At 58.4% G+C, this 20,279-nt stretch overlaps 1 pseudogene; it reads left to right on the forward strand.

Annotated features, from left to right (window-relative positions):
• Positions 1-20,279, forward strand: part of LOC123129589 (uncharacterized) — a 49,860-nt pseudogene that overhangs the window by 16,637 nt on the left and 12,944 nt on the right.

Raw genomic sequence — 20,279 nt, forward strand, 5'->3', positions numbered from 1 at the left:
AACAAGATGGTACTAACTACTATACCTTGCTTTTTTATCCCTTTGCCCCATTTCCAATATAGAGAAGATATTTATGCACATCTGTCGGATTTCGGGGTTCCGGCAGACCCTTAAGGTTCGAACACTGGGGTGCGCACGGAGATCACGTCTTCTACCTCTCCGTCTCGCAAAGATCTAGACTACTGAAAGAACTGCACAAGAGACACAAGGTTTATACTGGTTCGGGCCACCGTTGTGGTGTAATACCCTACTCCAGTGTGTGGTGGGTGGATTGCCTCATGGGGCTGATGATGATGAGCAATACAAGGAAGAACAGCCTCGCGAGGGTCTGTTCTCGGATGGGGCGATGAACTGTTGGGAGGAGTTCAGCCGCCTTTCTCTTTCTCTCTCTTTCTCTCCCTAGCCAACTGACCGACCCCTGCTCCGTGAGCGGCTGGTCCTATTTATAGAGGCCCTGGTCCTCTTCCCAAATATCGAGCGAGAAGGGAGCCAACAATGGCGGGCTAATTTGAAGGGGGACAACAAGTATCAACTATCCTGACAAAAGCAGTATTCGCCTGCGCAAAGCTCTGGCGATGACACCGTCTTGGGCTCCACGGTGACTTCCGTCTCGTAGTCCTCCTGGTCTTGGTCTCGTTGCACCGAAATGACAACCTTTACCTGATGCCTCGGTACTCCGCGGCTGAGCTTGCTCCCTTTGCACCAAAGAGGAAAGGAGGACATTGCGCGGGCTGGCACCCGCCTGGCGCCCTGAGTCGTCATGGCTTGCGTCACGGGCACCTCGCAAGGTACCCCGCCTTGATTTCTCCGCCTCCTCGTGAGCCAGCCTGACGAGGCAGCGCCTGAGGAAGCTCCACGTCGTCCACCCCGCGAGGCTTGGCCCCTCGCGAGGTTCTTGAGTCTTGTGTTGGTGAAGATGGGCCGTGTTGGGCCCCCTTTGAGCCACGCCGCAGGCCGCAGGCAGGAAAGTCTGGGGACCCCCATTCCCAGAACACCGACAGTAGCCCCTGGGCCCAAGGCGCGCCTGGACTTGGCCGTGCAGGGAGGCGGAAGGGCAAGTGCGAAGCGCCGCGGGCCCTAACAGCCTGCGGCCTTGGGCGCTGCGTGGCGGTTGATTGGACGTGGGCGTCTCCACTTCCCCATGGTGCCTCGGCAACCGCACGGATTGGACAAGTCCCTGCATGCAAAGCGGGTCATAATTACCTGCGATTGTGGGGGCCGTTGGTTGGCCATCGCCAGCCATAAGTACGGGCTGGCGCGCGCCCCTCCAGTTCATCCCCCCTTGCTTCTCCTTTTTCTTCATGGCCCCGTCGAGGAGGTTCTCGGCCGCCGAGAAGGGGAAGGCTTGCCGGGTTGAGCCCGCCTCTCCGCCACCCAAGCGCGGCCGAGGGCGCCCTCGCAAGCATCCTGTGGCCACCATGGTGGCTCCCCGCGGCCGTGGAGGCGATCTTCAGCTCGGCGATGGGCGGATTGCTGCAGCCGGGGGGCGCGCTCCGGCCGCGCGTCACCCCAGGCCGCGCATTCGCGCTGCTGAAGCGCTGCCGGAGTTCATCGTGTGGTCGGCGGAGCCGACTAACACCTGGCTCCTGCTTCCTCGCTTCCTCCTCGGCGAGCTCCCGACCGGCGCCCCGGGCGGCCTCTGGCTCCAGGCCGACGGCTGCTGCAGCCGGGCCTCATGGGTCTGCCTGGAGGTCTCCGCGGCCGGGAGCCTGTCCCTGGCCCGAGGTTGGCAGACGTTTGCCCGTGCGCGTGGCCTGAGCCGTCGGTGCACCCTTCACTTCAAGTTTGACGGCGACGCCACCCTCTACGTTAGGGTGTTTGGGGAAGATGGTCGCCACGCGGGGTGTTGCCCCGAGGGTGACGACCGCGGCTGGGAACCCAGCTCCGGTGACGATGGAGGGAGTGGCGCTCGCGCGGCTGGCGGTGTTCGGGGTTCCTCACGCTTCTCCGGTTCTTATTCAGGCGGCGACTCCTCTAGCGGTGGCCGCGACCAGTCTCCACGCCACCGTGTCTGCTTGGGGGGCGGCAACGTGTCCGCACGCCGCCGCGCCCTGGTGAAGCGCAAGAGGGAGTCCGCCTGAGCTCCGGAGGCAGCTCGGGCCTTCCCCGCGGGCCGGTGTGAGGCGAGCCGCTCCGAATTTGTTCTTCCTTTTCCCTTTTTCCTGCGTAACAAAGACAATAGTGTGAAGCCCCGTAGGGGCGTGTTTGGGTTATTGCTTGTTGATCATCGTTTTGCTTTCGTTACCGTTCCTTCCGGCTATGTGCCCGAGCGTGGATAGTTCCCGACCCGGCCGTGAGGGGGGCGACCGACCCAGGCCCTTTGTTTGTGTCGCGGTGCCCATGGGGCACGGACTGGAGGGGTGCTCCTGTAAGGGGCCCAAGTCGCGAACTCTTTGAATGACTAGGATAGGAACGCTCGCGAGAGCGCTCAACTGCCCCCCCCCCCTCGTGAGGCCTTGTGCCAAAGAAATTCGAGGCAGGAGATTGGAAAGCTGAAGAATCGCAAGCCAAAGATGGCAATAGCTTCAATAAAACTTCAAATGCGAACAAACAAGCCAACTGCGGAAAGCAAATGAAAAAGCCGCGTCCGGCACCTAATCTAGTCTTCGACGTCTTCTCACCAGCGCGGAGCTAAGTGCTGCCTCTGGGCGTGGGAGGGAGCCCCAGGGCCTGAGGCCGGCGCTCCTGACACTCCGGGGCATGTACAGCCCCACTCATTATTACGTGAGAGTGTCACGGGCGGCGAGCTTCACAGGCGTTGGCCTTCTTCACAGGCTCCGGGCCTTTCTTCTTAGGGGAGACGGGCTTCACAGGCATTCGCCTTCTTCACAGGCTCCGGGCCTTTTCCAAAGAGGATGATCTTCACAGGCGTTCGCCTTCTTCACAGGCTCCGGGCCTTTTCCAAAACGCGATAGATTCACAGGCACTCACCTTGCTTCACAGGCTCCGGGCCTTTTCCAAAACACGATAGCTTCACAGGCACTCGCCTTGCTTCACAGGCTCCGGGCCTTTTCCAAAACGCGGTATCTTCACAGGCACTCGCCTTGCTTCACAGGCTCCGGGCCTTTTCCAAAACGCGATAGCTTCACAGGCACTCGCCTTGCTTCACAGGCTCCGGGCCTTTTCCAAAACACGATAGCTTCACAGGCACTCGCCTTGCTTCACAGGCTCCGGGCCTTTTCCAAAACGCGATAGCTTCACAGGCACTCGCCTTGCTTCACAGGCTCCGGGCCTTTTCCAAAACGCGATAGCTTCACAGGCACTCGCCTTGCTTCACAGGCTCCGGGCCTTTTCAAGGGTAGAACCTCTGAAGGTGCTGGATGTTCCATGCATTCTGGACTGGCACTCCCTCTTGAGTCTCCTAGCGCGTGGAGATGGGCCTGGAAACATGAACAACCTTGAACGGGCCCTCCCACATGGGAGAGAGCTTGTGCAGTCCCTCCCTGGAGAGAACCCGCCTGAGCACGAGGTCTCCTACCTCGAGAGTCCTGTGACGGATGTTGCGGCAGTGATATCGCCGCAGCGCTTGCTGGTACCTCGCCGCTCGCAGCATGGCTTCTCGGCGACGTTCCTCCCCCAGCACGAGGTCCATCCCCCGCATGGCGTCCTGCTGCGCCTCGTCGAACGCCAGGACCCGCGCGGTGTGACGTCTGACCTCGTGAGGGAGGACCGCTTCCGCTCCGTAGACCAGGAAGAACGGGGTCTCTCCAGTCGGTTTGGTCGCGGTGGTGTGGATGGACCACAGTTCGGACTGAAGCTCGTCGTACCAACCTCTGCCACAGGCGCAGGAGGGCGCCGGACACGCTTTCCTATGCGGTGGAGGGAGGCGCCCCTGGAGTGCGCGCTGATCCTGACGAGGCTCCTAATGCGACGCCATCTTCTTGGGGTCCTGCGCGGCGCATCAGCTTCTTGTTGGGGATGGTCTCCGGAGGGCCTTCACTTCTGTTGCCAGGGTTGTCGATTGCTGTAGCTTGGAAGGCGCGCCCAAGGGAGCACACCGCATCCCTTTCTTCACATGGGACCGTGATGATTCCCCCGCTTCCTGGCATCTTGAGGACGTTGTAGCCATGTTGAGTGACTGCCATGAACTTGGCCAGGGCTGGATACCCGAGGATGGCATTGTACGGCAGGCGTATGTGCACGAGGTCGAAGTCGATGAGCTTGTTGCGGTAGTTCTTGCGCTCCCCGAAGGTGACAGGCAGGCGGACCTGCCCTATCGATGTGGTGGAGCCGTCAGTCACTCCTGAGAAAGGCTTGGTTGGCTGGAGCTGCTCATAAGGCACCTGGAGGTTGTCGAACGTGTCGACGGACAGGACATTGAGCCCTGCGCCACCGTCGATGAGAGTCTTGGTGACTTGCACATTGCTGATGATTAGGTAGCATAGCATAGGCAGGGTGCCAGCGGTGGCTGCACACTTGAGCTGGTCTACCGAGTTGAAGGTGATGGCGCATTGGGACCACCTGAGCGGGTGCGTGGCCTCAAGCTTGGGGAGCATCGCGTTCACCTCGCGAGCGAACTGTTAGAAGATGTGCTGAGAGGCTGGGGCCTGAGCACCGCCTAAGATGCAAGTGATCGCACGCGGCTCCTGGAAGCCCCCAGCCCCCTCATCTTGGTGGTGGTCGTCGTTCCTTCTTGGAGGCGGCAACGGGGGAAGACTGGCGTTTCCCTGCAGGCGATCCTCACAAGGCGGGTCCCTCCAGGTGCCCTGGCGAGGTTGTTCCTACCAACGGTCCTCACGAGGTCGGTCGCGCCACTCCTCGCGCAGGCCACAATCATCCTAGCGTCTGGCTCCGCGTCCTCCTCTGCGGTCGTAGCCCCGCTCGTTGCGCTCGGGGCGTCGACCGAAGCGTCCTTCCTGAATGGCTCTGAGATCTTGACAGTCGCTGGTGTTGTGGGTGTTCAAGTTGTGGAAGGAGCAGAACGGGCGGCCGTTCTTGGATGACTCGGGCTGATCTCTGCCTCGCTTGGTGTCGGGCTCCGCTGCGAGCACTAATGCCTCTTTGCACTTCACGTCCTTGGCCTTGGCCTTCTTCTCCTCCACTCCTGTAGCTGCCAGCTCAAGGAGAGAGAGGCGCCCCTCCTCAGCTCTTGCGCACTTGGTCGCCAGGTTGAACAGCTCTTGAGATGTGCATAGCTCCTCGTGGATAGCCAGCTCTTCCTTCATCTTGATGTCACGGACACCGTCTGAGAAGGTGGAGATGATGGCTTCATCTGCGACCTTGGGGATCTTGAGGCGGGTGATGTTGAAGTGCTGGATGTACTTCTGGAGGGTCTCTCCTGGCTGTTGCTTGATGCGGCATAGATCGCCCGCGGCCGGTGGGCGGTCGTGAGTGCCCTGGAAGTTGGCGACGAAGCGGTCGCACATCTCGTCCCAGGAGGAGATCGAGTCGTGCTATGGGTTCAGGAGCCAGGAGCGGGCCCCATCCTTGAGAGCCATGGGAAACTAGTTCGCCATGACTTTTTCATCGCTGTTAGCCGCTTCGATGCTCAGCTCATAGAGCTACAGGAACTCTGCATGGTCGGCGGTGCCGTCGTATCAAGGACGTAGACCTGGATTGAACATGCCTGGCCAGGCAATGCTACGCACCTCGGGGGTGAAGGGACAACAGCCAGCTGTGGTTGCCGGGGCTCGCTTCTGAGGTGGAGCTTGGTCATGGCGAGGTCCGCGATGCGCCACTGTAGGCGGCACGCGGTCTTGACAAGGTGGCACAGGGAGCGCCGGGGCAGCTTCTTGCGGCCGCGGGATTTCTTGGCAGCTCCTTTCTTCATGCGCGGGCGCTGGGCGTGGTGGATCACGCCGCAGAGGTGTGCGCCTTGGTGCCAAGGCACCGTCTTGGGGACGAGGCAATGGAGGCACGCCATGAGCCCTGTCACCCGCGGCTGGTTGAGGGGGAGGCAGAGAGTGGGACGGCGTCGGAGAGCCCCCTACGGCGCGGACGAGCTCGGTGACACGGTCGAGCCACTCCTCATAGAGGTTGTCGATGGGGCGGTAACGCAGGAGTTCGTTCGCCTCGATGATCGTGGCCCACGAATCCATGGGAGCGCGGTGCGCGTGGGACGAAGAACTGGCAAGGGTGAGTGATGGAGTAGTGGTGCGGCCGTCCTGCCGCACTGAAAGATGCAACGAGGACGCCTGCTGCTCGTTCCCCATTGGGCCGGTGGCAGCGTTGGCGGCGGGGGACAGAGAACGACGAGGTGGCCCACCGACGGGAGCCGTCTGAGCGACGCGGGCGGCGAGGGCGGCCCGACGCTCAGCTCGGGCACGGCGAGCGTCCGACATGGAGGCGACGGAGCGACGGACTGACGGAAAAGAAGCTATGGCGCACCCCGTACGTGGCGCGAAATGTCAGACGTGGGGTTTCGGCTACCCTTAAGGTTTGAATACTGGGTTGCACGCGAAGTCTTTCCCTTCTACCAATCTATGCTCTAGCTCGCTAAGATCTTGCGGACAAACTTGATGAACTCGCAGCACAGAAAGACACATGGTTTATACTGTTTCGGGCCACGGTTGTGCTGTAATACCCTACTCCAGTGTGGTGGTGGATTGCCTCTTGGGCTAATGATGAACAGTACAAGAGAAGAACTGCCTCCTGAGGTTGAGGTGTTCTTGTGCGTATGAACTTGTGTGTTTCTCCGGCCTCTGGCCTCTCTATGGTGGCTAGTCCTATTTATAGTGGCCCTGGTCCTCTTCCCAAATATCGAGCGGGAAGGGAGCCAACAATGGCGGGCTAATTTGAAGGGAGACAGCTAGTACAAGCTATCCTTACAGAAGGTAGTCTTCGCCTGCACAAAGCTCTGGTGGTGACGCCATCTTGGGCTCCACGATGACCTCCGTCTTGTAGTCCATGGTCTTGGTCTTGTTGCACCGAAATGGCAACCTTTGCCTGAGGCCTCGGTACTCTGCGGCTGCGCTTGCCTCCCTTGCACCAAAGAGGAAACAAGGATGCTGCGCGCGCTGGCGCCCGCCTTGCGTCGATCATCATGGCTCACATCATTAGAGCCTCGTGAGGTTTGCCTTGCCTTGATATCTCCGCTCCTCGCAAGCCTGCCTAACCAGATCACTCCTGAGGAGTTCTTGACGTCGTCCGCCTCGCGAGGCTTGGCCCCTCGCGAGGATCTTGGGTGCCTTGTTGGTGAAGATGGGCCGTACGGCCTGCTGGCTCCGCCACTCCATGGGTCGCAGGCAGGCAAGTCTAGGGACCCCCGTTCCCAGAACGCCGATAGAAGGGCCTTCCCAAGGTGCCGAGAGCTTGTGCTGACCGGCTGTTCGCTGGATCAGCCGGAGCAGAAGGTCTCCTTCTTGGAAGGATCTTGGCTTGACCTTTGGTTGCAGTATCGGCGCCGGCTCTGCTGGTAGATGGTGGACCTGCTGAGTGCCAACAGCCGGCCCTCTTCCAGCAGATCGACGCTGCCTTGTCGTGATTCTTCTGCTTCCTCTTTGGTGTACATGGTGACTCGAGGGGAGTCGAATTCTATGCCCGTCGGAATGACGGCTTCGGCACCGTAGACGAGAAAGAAAGGCGTAAAGCCGGTTCCCTTGTTCGGAGTTGTGCGCAGGCTCCAGAGGACGGCCGGAAGCTCGTCGAGCCAATAGATGGCTGACCGCTCAAGAGGCTCGACCAGTCGGGGCTTGATGCTAGATAAAATGAGGTCGTTTGCTCACTCCACCTGGCCGTTTGACTGCGGATGGGCAACAGACGCTAGGTCCAGTCGGATGCCCTGCGTCGTGCAGAAACGGGCCAAGGCACCTTTGGCGAAGTTTGTGCCATTGTCGGTGATGATGCCGTGTGGTATGCCATACCGGATGGTGATGTCGCACCATTCAACTTCTTGATTGGTTTTGCTTCTATCCACTTTGTGAACTTGTCCACCGCGACAAGCAGATGAGTCAAGCCACCTCTTGCTGTTTTGAATGGTCCCACCATATCAAGGCCCCAGACGGCAAAGGGCCAAGCGATGGGAATTGTCTTGAGTGCAGAAGCCGGCTGGTGAGCCTTTGAATGAAACTTCTGGCACCCTTTGCATTTCTGGACCTAGTCCTTGGCGTCTTCTAGGGCAGTCGGCTAGAAAAAACCATGGTGGAAAGCCTTGGCCACCAGAGCCCTTGAGGCCGCGTGGTGACCACACTCGCCCTGATGGATATCTTTGAGGATTTCCTGGCCTTGCTCTGGCTCAATGCAGCGCTGGTAAGAACCAGTGACACAGCGCCTCACAAGCTCTCTGTTGACTATGTTGTATGGTGCCGCCCGGCGTTGCACTTGCCGGGCCAAGATCTCGTCGGTTGGCAGCTCTTTTTTCACCAAAAAATTGAGGATGGGCTGGGCCCACGAAGATGCTGCAATTTCTTCGACTGCCAGGACTGCCACTTGTGCGAGGGCGGCTGGGCTGGGAGGCGGTGGGTTGGAGTCGGTCGCCGCTTGATGAGTTGATGAAGTCCCCGGGCCGACTGCTGCAGTCCCCGGGTTGTCCGCCGAAGTTCCCGCGTCGGTTGGCGGGGCTCTCAAGTCGGATCCGACTTCTTCAGGAGGAGCCGGCACAAATATAGAATCTGACTCTGGTGATGGCTTGACGGATGGCTTGAGGAGTCGTTGCAAGGCAACGCCGGTTGGTATTGCTTGCCAGGTGGAGCCGATTCGTGCCAAGGCGTCGGCTTGCTCACTGTCATTTCTTGGCACATGAAGGAACTCGCACCATAACACATCCAATAATCCCAGCGAGTGGAGCTGTGCAGACCACAGTGATTGGGTGCTCTTGGAAGTATGGCTTCAGTCTCTTGGCAGCAAAGTGCACGCCATAACACATCTTCTGATGGTGGGGGTAGTTCTTCTTGGAGGCGGACAGTACTTCGCTTAGGTAATACACCAGCCTCTAGATTGGTAGAGCTTTGCCTTCTTCTTTCCGTTCCACCACTATGACGGTGCTAACCACCTGGCTGGAAGCGGCAATGTAGAGGAGCATGGGCTCCTTAGGAGTAGGGGCCGCCAAGACAGGCGGGGTGGTCAACATTTTCTTGAGCTGGAGAAAAGCTTCATCCGCCTTGTCGTTCCACTCGAAAAAGGTGGTTTTCCTCATGAGCTGATATAGGGGAAGGGCCTTCTCACCCAGCCGACTAATGAAACGGCTGATAGATGCCAAGCAGCCGGTGAATTTTTGCACATCGAGCAGTCGGGTGGGCACCTCCATCCTCTCGATGTCCTTGATCTTCACAGGATTGCACTCTATGCTGCGCTCTGAGACCAGAAAGCCAAGAAGCTGGCCGGCTGGTACGCCAAAGAAACACTTCTCCGGGTTGAGCTTGATCTAAAATCGGCGTAAGTCCACGCTTCTGTGTCTTCACCACCACATCATCTACATAGACATGAACGTTTCTGCCGAGTTGTTTGAGGAGACACTTCTGCATGCAACGCTGAAAGGTGGCGCTGACATTTCTCAAGCCGAACGTCATGGTCAGGTAGCAGAAGGCTCCAAATGGCGTGATGAAGGCGGTCTTCATCCTATCGGCCGGGTCCAGCTTGATCTGGTGGTACCTGGAGTATGCATCCAAAAAACTCAACAACTCGCATCCGACTGTGGAGTCGATCACTTGGTCGATTCTGCACATAGCAAATGGATCTTTGGGGCATGCTTTGTTGAGGCTGGTATAATCAATGCAGATGCGCCACTGCTTGTTCTTCTTCAGTACTAGGACTGGATTGCCTAACCATTCTGGAAAGAACACCTCCATGATGAAGCCGGCTTCCAGGAGCCGGGCTATCTCTTCCCCAACAACTCTTCTTTTCTCTTCTGATAGGTGGCGCAAGGGCTGCCAGACGGGCTTGGCATCAGATCAGACGTGTAACTTGTGCTCGGCGAAATCCGCCGGTACACCTAGCATGTCTTTGGGGGACCATGCGAAAATGTCCCGATTCTCACAGAGGAAATCGTCGAGCTCGCCTTCCTATTTACTATCAAGGTTTGCGCCAATGATAGCATACCTCTCCGGGTGCTCCGGGTCCAAAGGTGTCTTCTTTGTCTCTTTGGCCGGCTTGAACGAGCCCTCGGCTTCCGACTCCTTGGGGTCGGGTGACATTTCCGGTTACTTGACTGCCATTGCCACAACCCGGTCAAGAAGTCGATTCTCTGCTATGATCACGAGAGACTCGGCTAACCGGCTGCTCTCCGCTGCGCAGGCGGACGACTTCTTGTAGTCTCCTGCTATGGTCAGGATTCCCTTAGAGCTTGGCATCTTCATTTTTAGGTAAGCATAGTGGGGAACAGCCATGAACTTGGCCAAGGCAGGCCGGCCAAGCAGTGCGTGATAAGGGCTCTCAAGGTCCACCACCTCAAACCAGACTGGCTCTCGGCGGAAATGAGTTTTGGCCCCGAAGAGGATATCTATCTGAGTCTTGCCGATTAGTGAGCAGAAAAGGCTAGGAACTATGCCATGGCAAACAGTCCGACTTGGCTGAAGGTGTCTCTGCTTGATTCCCAATTTCTCCATGGTATCCCTGTACAGAATGTTGATGCTGCTCCCGCCGTCTATCAGGACACGGGAAAAACGGGCAGCCCGCCTCTCTGTGGCAAACGTGGCTTCCAATACCAGAGCATAGGAGCCAGGACTGGGCATCACCTCCGGGTGGTCGGCTCTGCTATAGCTGATGGGCTTCTCAGACCAATGCATGAATTCCGGGGTCTCTGATGCTACTACATTCACTTCCAACCACTACTGACGCCTGCTGCGCCTATCATCGGCCATACTGGTGAACACGATGTAGGCCCCCTGCTCCTCTGGATAATCATCCTGCACAGCGCCGACTGGCCGAACCGCCGACTGCTGCGGGGGATGAGGCGGCGGGCCGACAGGGGGAGCGGGCTGGAGTCCGTCACCCTTGGCAATCCTGGTGAGCCAATGGCACTTTCGAGTGGTGTGATTGGATGGCTTCGCACCGTTGTGGAACTTGCAGGGGGCATCAAGAGTCTGCTCGTACGAGAAGGCGGGCAGCCAATTAGGCTTGCCGCCCTTTTGACGCTTGGGATGAGGCTCCCCTTCTGGTTGTTGATCTTCAACTGCTGCCACCTGCCGGCTTGTGGAAACCGGTTGCTGCCGCCGACTGGCGTCGCCAGTCGGGGTCCGAGGGGCTTGGGGAGCCACCTTACCCGATGCATTGAATTGAATTTCCGTCTTCATGGAGAACTCGTCAAGGGTCACTGGCTCATCGCAGAGGAGCCGGTGCTTGAGGAGTGTGCCCTCTCGGCACCCGGCAGTGAAGTACTCGATGGCCTGCACCTCGTGCACGCCCTCGCAAGAGTTGCGCAGCTCGGCCCAGCGTGTCAGATAGTCGCGAGTCGACTCATTGGGGCCTTGGATGCACAGGGAGAGCTGGCGAGGCTTGGGTGGCCGTTTGTATGTGCTGGTGAAGTTGCGGATGAACGATTCAGTAAAGTCAACCCAGCTGTTGACGCCGCGGGGCTTCAGGCTGTTTAGCCATGTCTGTGTCGTGCCCTGGAGCATGAGGGGGACGTACTTCACAACAACGCGCTTATTGCCATTGGCGATGCTGATGGGTGTGGAGTAGTCGACCAGCCAGTCCTCCGGCTTCACGAAGCCGATGTACTTGGGGGTATCTCTTGGGAGAGTGAACCCTTTGGGAAAGGGCTCATCTAGGATGCGGGGGCCAAAATAAGGCGGACCCAGCTCGTCTTCCTCTTCTAGCGCCAGGGACCGATTAAGTCGATCGATCCGGTGGCGGGCATCGTTTTCTCCGATTCCTTCTTTGTGGCCAAGGCGGTCGCCGAGTGATGGGTAGTCAACAGGCGGTGGCGAGATGCGCCTCTCCCTGCGAGGAGGAGGCGGGGGGCAGTCGTCTCGCCGTTACACTGCTCTCGGCAGCCATCTTGGTCGCGCTCGATGGTGATGTGAGTCCGGCTGCAGCTGGCAGCCGGCTCCTTGTCTCTTACATCATGGATGCCACCAGTCGGCGTCCGGGACATCACGCCTTGGTCTCGGCGAGGTGGTGGGTCGTCATTTCGCCGGTTGGGCATTTCAGTGCGGCAGCCGGCATCTTGCTGCTTAGCAGCCGTGTCAACGAGCTGCTGAACTCGCTCTGTCATGTGATGAGGCTCATCGCCCTCGAGCTTGTCTAGCTCGTCTGCTGACGCCTGGGCAGCTCGTATGTTCTCTGCAGGCGTGGCATATACGGGACGGTCTGTCCCGAACATGCTGTCGATGGTCGCACCATGCTCCCTGAACAAGCCAACGCGGCTAGGCCCACCAGGAGCCGGAGTGCCTCCTACAGCACGGTCCATCTCCCGTTGGTAGGCCTCCAAAAGGAGTCTCATGCTGGCCAGCCGGCTAGCGCTCTCGACGAGCTGGACGCGACACGCTTGTAGCGTCTCGGCATCGGCGTCCTCCGGGATTGGCGCAGCCAAGTCTTGCATTGTCGTCTGCAACGGGTCCTGACCGCCCCCGCCAGAGTGCTCGTCATGGCCGATCACGAGTACCTCCGTGACGGTGCTGCCACCGCTGTCCAGTCAAGGAAGCGACTCATCGTAGACCACCACATTGGAGGGGAACGTGTCGAGCGAAGCCGTGTCAGAGTCGACCAATATCGGGTGGGTGGAGCCAACCGACTCCAAGTCAGCAGCAGGCTCGCTGGTGATGTGGAGCTGATCGAGGAGGCCCACGAGGCGGCCTTCGGGGCCATTGGTGCCCATATCGGACGAGGCTCGTCGGAGAGGCGAATCTCGCCAACAAGATCGGCGAGGCAGCTCGCTGTGCAGGCGATCTCTGCACTGTGCAGCGCCTCGGCGCAGACCCCGTCTGGCGTGCCGGGCTGGCTGTGCTTGCCAGGAAGGGATAGGGTTCCCGTCCAGAACAAGTCTCTGGGAGACGGTGCAGCTCGCCCCACGGTGGGCGCCAAATGTGGGGGGTTGGGTGCGACATATGCCAAAGGATGGCTTATCATGGTGGGAGCGAGTAGAATGTCGCCGGTGCCTGGAAGCGGGATGAGGCGTAGACACGTACGCCGGCGTACTTTACCCAGGTTCAGGGCTCTCCTAGGAGATAACACCCCTAGTCCTGCTCTGCGGGGTCTCCACATGATCACTAATGTGTAAGTGGTACAACGGTGCTCCTCGAGCTGTTTGCTAGAGGTGGAAGAAGGCAGGCACGCTCTCTCCTATAGATATGAGTCTAGTCCTAACAGGGGCCGAACCCCTTTGCATGGGTGCCCTAGGGGGTTTATATAGGCCTGCCCCCAGGGGTACAATGGTAATCTGGCCAGGCGTAGGGCCCGGTCGTCATTCCCTCTGGTCGCCGGCCTCTTGGCCGACAGTTAGGGCCCACCGCCTGTTCTTGTACGGAGCCGACAAGCCGCTCCCGCCGCTTGCGGGTCTTGCCGGCTGTTGATCACTGTAGCAGTAACGCTAATGACGCAGGCTTGGTCGGGGAGGCGTGGCCATAGTCCCGCCGCCTGGTGGGCGATCACTGTTGCCACTCTGTGTCTCATCTGGTTGATGGCGCATGGGGCCCAAGGGAGGGATTGGCGCCTGCTGGTAGCCGGCTCCTCCAAGGTCCGGCTGCCCCAGCCTCCTCCGACTTTAGGGCTCTGGCTGCCAGGAAGGGCCCGCCGTCTGCAAGCCGTACCTGACATGCCTTCGTGGGAACAGGACTCCGCCTGTCAGGTGTGACGTGTGGGGCAAGAGGCAACAGTGTCGCGTCGTGCAGAGATATCCGCCTATATGGGGCACTATGGCCACGCCGGTCCCTGGATTCGGGGGGAAGGCTTGCACTGTAGCCATACCCGTCTTGTCTCTTTGAAGAGGGCGCAGACTTTGAGTGCGCCACGGGCCGACTACTTGGAGCCGGCCTCTCTGGAGGCCGCTATCTAGGAGTCGGCCCGTTGGGATGCTACCCTCCGGAACTCGGCCGCCCTCGACCAGTCGGCCGCTTGGCCAACCCGCCGCCAGAAGGCGCAGTCTTTATCTTGACGTCTTTGAGGGGCGCAGCCGGCCCCGTTGTCTTGAAAGGCTCGGGGGCTCGGGTTAGGCTACCCGCGGCCCATTACTCCGACAGGCATATCCCCGATGGTTTTTGGGTCGTGCGGGAAGGAACCCCCCCTATTGCCCACACTCACTTGGCGACGGTTCCAAATGCCATCGCAGGAAGGGGTTAAAAACCGTTTATTTAGGACCGACGCGTACCAGTGGGTCTATGCACTATGAAGAGAGACTTCGGTTTAGACAAGAGGGAAAACTAAGAACAAGGTTGGTCTCAGAACGGTGAACAAAATCAAGGGGAGACGCGGCAAATACGAGCCGATGCAAGCTTTATGAAAACATGTAGATGCAATGCACATGATGCTATGATGAAATGTAATATACAAATAAGACACAGGCAGACACGAAAATATATGGAAGTCTTCTGGAGCGTCGGTCTTGGGGCGTCACACAGGCCCTGGGCTGCAGGCAGGCAAGTCTGGGTACCCCCATTTCCAGGATGCCGATAGTAGCCCCCGGCCCTAAGGGCAAGTGCGGAGCACCGCGGCCCCAACCACCAACGGCCTTGATTGACGTGTGGCGACTGACATGAAGTGGGCGTCTCCGCTTCCCCACGCTGCCTTGGCAACTGCCTGACCTGACAAGACCCTGCTGCATGCAGAAGAAAGCCATCATTACCTTAGATCATGGAGGCTGCTGGTTGGCCTCCCTCTGGCTATAAATGAGGAGAGGGGCGAAGCCCCCGTTGCTCATCTCTTCCTGCATCCCGTGACAACTTCCTCCTGGTGACGCCGAGGAACGAGGGCCTTGAGGAGCGCGCTCCATGGGTATCCGCGGGGGAGCGCCCGAGGGCCATGTGGGGCCTCGTGACAACCCCCTCTTGGTGACCCCGAGGCATGAGGGCCCTAAGGTGCGCACTCCCCGGGTTGCCGCGGGGGAGCGCCCAAGGGCCATGCGGGGGCTCATGACAACCCCCTCTCGGTGACCCCGAAGCACGAGGGCCCTCAGGTGAGCGCTCTCGGGTAGCCGTGGGGGAGCGCACCCCACCATGCGCTCCCCAGGTATCCACCTTCATCCCCGCGGGTGGCGTGGGAGGCTCCCCGCCTGTGGATGTAGCCCATGTCCTTGTCGTGGAGGGCTACACGCCAGGCCCCAGCACGTCCCCTCCAGACCCTAGGGAGCCGCCGCAGTCCTGCCCCAAGGACCCTGAACAAGTGGAAGTGGGTCGCTGTGGATGTGTAAGTGTCTTGCCTTCCTCTTGATTCTCGCATATCATACCACTGCGTGATTCTTATTCCCAGGATCCCTTCTGACGAGGGAACAAGTGTGTTCTGAGCGCCGTCACCGGTAGGCACTGGTCCCGCCGTGACCTCAGGCCTCGTGAGCCGCGCAGTTGTGCACAAGGGGGCGGCCGCACCAGAACCAAGGCCATAATTGAGGGGTCTTGGGACTAATTCCTAGTGTCTTTTTTTTGGGGCGCCTCCAGAGTGTGGGGGCATTCTAAGGGCCCCCACTGATCCTTCCTGATAGTGGGCAACCTGCGAGACGCGCCATCCCCAAGCAGCGGGGTGAATCCGCACTGGACCCCATCTCGGGCCAGAGGAGTGGGCAAAGGAGTTCTAGTGCCTAGGCCCTTGCCAGAGGTGAGCGAGTCCTCACATGCTTCCCTAGCTGATCAAGGCACGGAGGAAAGCCCATGCCGGTACTTGGAGCTCTCATGCGGGCACAGCACCGTCTGGCGCGGCCTTCTTCAAGAGGCAGTGAGCATGCTAGGCCGCCTCAGGGTGGAGCTTGGTGACGTCGATGCACGCCTCGAGGCGGAGCACCTACTCCCGGCATGTGAATGGCGCCAGCTAGAAGTCACCATCAACTTCGGCTGCCTGCAGCATGAGCATGCTCGTGCGGAGGCGGAGGGGTCTTTGGCCATGGCGAGGGTGGCTCTGGACCGTGCCTTGGAGGAGGCCTGAGCTGCAGATCATTAGTGCAAGGCGACCGATGGGCATGAGAAGTAGCTCCAAAGTTGGAGCACAATCCTCGAGCGACAAGTCCAGGCGCGCACAGCCGCGCTTGCTACCTTAGTGAATGGGCCACCCATGAGTGAGGCGAGGCCCCGCACTCTCGAGGACGCGCTGGTGCTGGAGGCGATGGAGCAAAGCTTGGAGCGCGAGTGGCTGGATGTGATGGAGCACCAAGTGGTCGCTGTTGAGGAAACCCACGCCTCCCGGGAGGTTAAGATCTAGAGGGAGACCGATGAGAAGGTGGCGGGGATCCGCAAGACTCTAGCCGAGTAATACTGCCGGAAGCCAGAGCTCCAGGAGGCTCACTTCTGCACGCGGCGTGACGAGCTGAAGGGCGAGGCTGACGGCCTCAAGGAGAAGCTTGTTGCGACGGAGCAGCACAAGAAAGCCGCGGGGGATGCTCGGGCCGCTATTGAGGCTGAGCGATCCTTCCTTTACAAGCAGGTAGAAGGTGTTTCCTCTGTCAGCGTCCTGGGAACGGGAGTACCTAGACTTGCCTGCCAGTGGCCCACGGCGTGGCTCCATCGACAACCCGGTATGGCCCAGCTTCAACGTCAACAACACAAGACCCTCGCGAAGGGCCAAGCCTCGCGTGGCGGACGACACCAAGACCTCCCTGGGGGCAGCCTCACCAGGCTGGCTCCCGAGGAGCGGAGATATCTATGCAAGACGCACCTCGCAAGGTTCATATGATGTGAGCCGTCAAGACCAAGCTAGGTGGGTGCCAGTGGGTGCAGTGTACTAGCTTCCTCTTTGGTGCTAAGGAGGCAAGCGCAGGCACGGGGTCTCGAGGAATCAAGCAAAGGTTTCCATATCGGTGCAACAAGACCAAATCCGCCAGGACGGCAGGACGAAGATCATCGCGGAGCCCACCACAGCGTCACCCCTAGAGCCTTTTACACGCGAAGACTAATTTTGTCGGGATAGCTTGTACCAGTTGTGCCCTGAGCACCTAGAGCCTCCTAAGGTTCAGGACCAAGGCGGCTCATGAGGAGCGACTTCTTCAGCACACATCTTCATCTACTCCAACATCTCTTCAGGAATGGTGCCAGGTGACATTTTCTGGTTTATTCAGTTGGGGGCGCCCTTCGGGTTGCGTTATCCGTAGATCGCATGTATCGTTCTTGCATCTTCTAATTGTTCAGCTGGGAGTGCCCCTTGGGCTGCATCATCCCCAGGCCACGTGGGTCCATCCATGTGGCATGTATCGTTCTTTGCATCTATTTAGAACTAGTGTTATCTCCTTCCATGAGATGTTTTATGTTGTCACCTGCTTGCCTGTTGCCCTTCACGGCATCCCGCATTGTTGAACGGCCTCCTGCTCATCCTGCAACGGAGGCTACACATGGTGGCACAACGGTTGTGCTCTGGTCCATCCCTGCAATGCTGACAAATCTGGCAGATCGAGCTCTGGCCTGCGGCCCGCCCCACGCACGTCACCTCCCCAAATCCTCAGTGCCTTCATCTTCTTGCGGAAAGATCAATGGCAGGATAGGAAACACGATTATGAGTTATATTCTCCTCTCGGAATAACCAGCAGGAATCTCTAGAGCTTAACTATAGGAAGTCAAGCCGGTGGCGCCTTTTTACGCGATTCGCTTGCGTGTTAAAGGGGGGCTCCTGAGCATCGCCCTCTCAGGAGCTCCTACTGACTCTCTAGCCCTCACCCCTGGCCTTGACTATGGCATCATGACTTGGCATACCAGCGAAGGCTGAGCCTCGCTCGAGGGTCGGGACCCAAGGACGCAAAGCATTTAGATGAGCGAGGAAAACGGAGGCCGGCGTGAGCCCTGCGTGGTAGCACCACCGCTAAAGCGCAAATCGAGCGCCGCACAAAGGAATCACCTCAGTCTCCTGAAGATAAGTTACTTATATGAACCAGCGTGAATCCACAGCCTGGAATTTTCGACTCTCGTAATCTCGCTCCGGCAATGCCGCTTCCCTTTTCGACCTTCAGGGAGCTACCTGCACGCCAAAGGGGACCTCTTGAGCATCGCGCCTCAGGAGTACTTACCGGACCTCAGGCCGCTCACCTCCTGGCCTTGACCACGATATCGCGACCTGGCATACCAACGATGACCGAAGCCTACCTGAGGACTGGGACTTGCCAGCGTAGAGAGCTAAGCTACCGCGAGAGCGAAAAGGGGGAACAATGCCGAAGCGGGACACAAAGCTACAACCTTACACTAAGAATGATAAACATCGGAGCAAAAGCATTACAAGTTAATGCATACCCCCACGGGGTTTGTCTTGATTCCTCGCAGTGAACAAAATGAGAAAAACCTCAAGAAGCCTTGGCTACGGGCACCGCCATCGACGCCATCATCAACAATCGGCCACGTGGGGCTGGCGCCAACACCATCCAGATCATCGTCGACGCCTAGCAGATACCGTTGCCGTGCTCCAGGCACGATGAGAGTTCGGCGGCACGTAGCTATTGTCGCTCGACATCGAAGATTTTCTAGGCTCAAGAGAGTCATTGGTCTCCCAAGAGTCGTCGCTGCTTCTAGAGGAGCTATCTGTAGGACCGGAGGCGGGCCCGATGCCCGCAGTCGCGCCATGCAAGCTGCTTCCTCCAGGGCAGCACTCTAGGCGGCGACCCTCCTCGTCAAAGACCTTAAAGAACAACGTGGAGGCGCCATCGTACTCGAAGTGGATGGCGACGGCCCCGTCCGTGCGGCAGGCGTGAGCAACCTCGCCCCATCCTCGGGTCACGAAGATGCCACGCGGAGGGACAGCCTTGACCTCCGCCCCCGTGGCTAGGATGCAGCACCCGGCGTCCTGCAGCCACAACTATAGCGGCCCCCTCGGCGGCATATCCTTAGCGAAGAACCGCAGGAATCGGATCCAAGTGCGCGGCGGCATTGCCGCCCATATCAAGAACTCACGCGAGGAGCCCTCAACGTGGGTTCGCGGGTCGGCCGGCCACACAGCCTCAGCCTAGCCACCGTGGTCATGGCCCGCGCGGTGTTTGGCGCTGCCGCCCTCTCCGGGGCCCTGCGCACGGGCATATAGAGAGAGCGGGAAGCCAGGCAGTGGCCGCTCGTACCAGGGCCGCGTCACCTCCTTCCCCTCCCCAGCATCGCGAGGGAGGCTAAACCATTTCTTCGGCGGAAGTGGTTTAGATTCCTCCTGAGGTGCCTTTCCCTTTTCCACCGTAGAGAACCTCCTAATCGGTGTCATGGGAACTACGATAAGATGGAGAGACAAGAAAGAAGAAGAAGAAGAAGCGGACTACGAGAAGAGAGAGATGAGCAAGGGGGCTACGCCCCTCCCCACATTTATAGCCGGAAGGAGGCCAACCGTCGGCCTCCACGGCCGCGCGTAATGATTGTTTTCTGTACATGCAGCAGGGTCTTGTCAAGTCGAATGGTTGCCGAGGCAGCATGGGGAAGTGGAGACGCCCACGTCCCATTAATCGCCACACGTCAACCGAGGCTGCAGGCGGTTGGGGCCCGCGGCGCTCTGCACTTGCCCTTTGGCTTCGCCTCTGTATGTGCATCTAGTGCCCCTTAGTGATTTTGGTGTATTGAATACTTATAGGTTAAGGGACAAATGTGTTTGTTAGTGTACACAGGTCTATAAGTCTATGAGAAGTTTGATATTTACATAGAAAGTCGACCCGTAAAAATGAATGTTTTTAACTGAAGACTTTGGATTTCTGAAGACTTTCTGAAGACTTTGAAAGTGAAGAAATTGGTGTGACCGTGAAGACTTGATATTCATGCGAGGAATATGAAGCTTGAAGACTTTTGTTTTCGTAGTTTCTTTTTCTCTTTCTTGAGTCATAGGAAACACCTTACTGTTCCTAAGTGGGTAAAAAGGGTGATGACTGAGCGTAAACTTCTCCTCAGTCTTCACCAGAAGGTTAATCGCAACCATAATTGTGTAAAAAGGCAGTTTGGTTCAATTCTTCAGAACATGACCATCACTCAAAATTCAGTGAAGAAGAACAAATACTATCTCATCTCTATGGTGAAGAAGATCTAAAATAGATGGGCTTCAAGCAAGACTTTGACTGGTCTTATCCACCTTCAAAGAAATTCAAGAAGGTCAAAGGTCCTCACTTGGTGGCCTGCTCTTATTCTTCATCGCACGAGACTGATGAAAATGAAGACATGGATGTCACTGCGGCAGGCCCTACTTCAACAACCAAGCCCAACAACGTTGGCGCTCCCCCATCGACTTCATGATGATATTTTTCAGGGGCGTTAGTCCTCACTTTTCGTCCCTTTGGTCATTTGATGACAAAGGGGTAGAAATTTGAGTTAGTCTTCAAACGG

Source organism: Triticum aestivum, chromosome 6A (assembly GCF_018294505.1).
Source record: "Triticum aestivum cultivar Chinese Spring chromosome 6A, IWGSC CS RefSeq v2.1, whole genome shotgun sequence".
NCBI lineage: Eukaryota > Viridiplantae > Streptophyta > Magnoliopsida > Poales > Poaceae > Triticum > Triticum aestivum.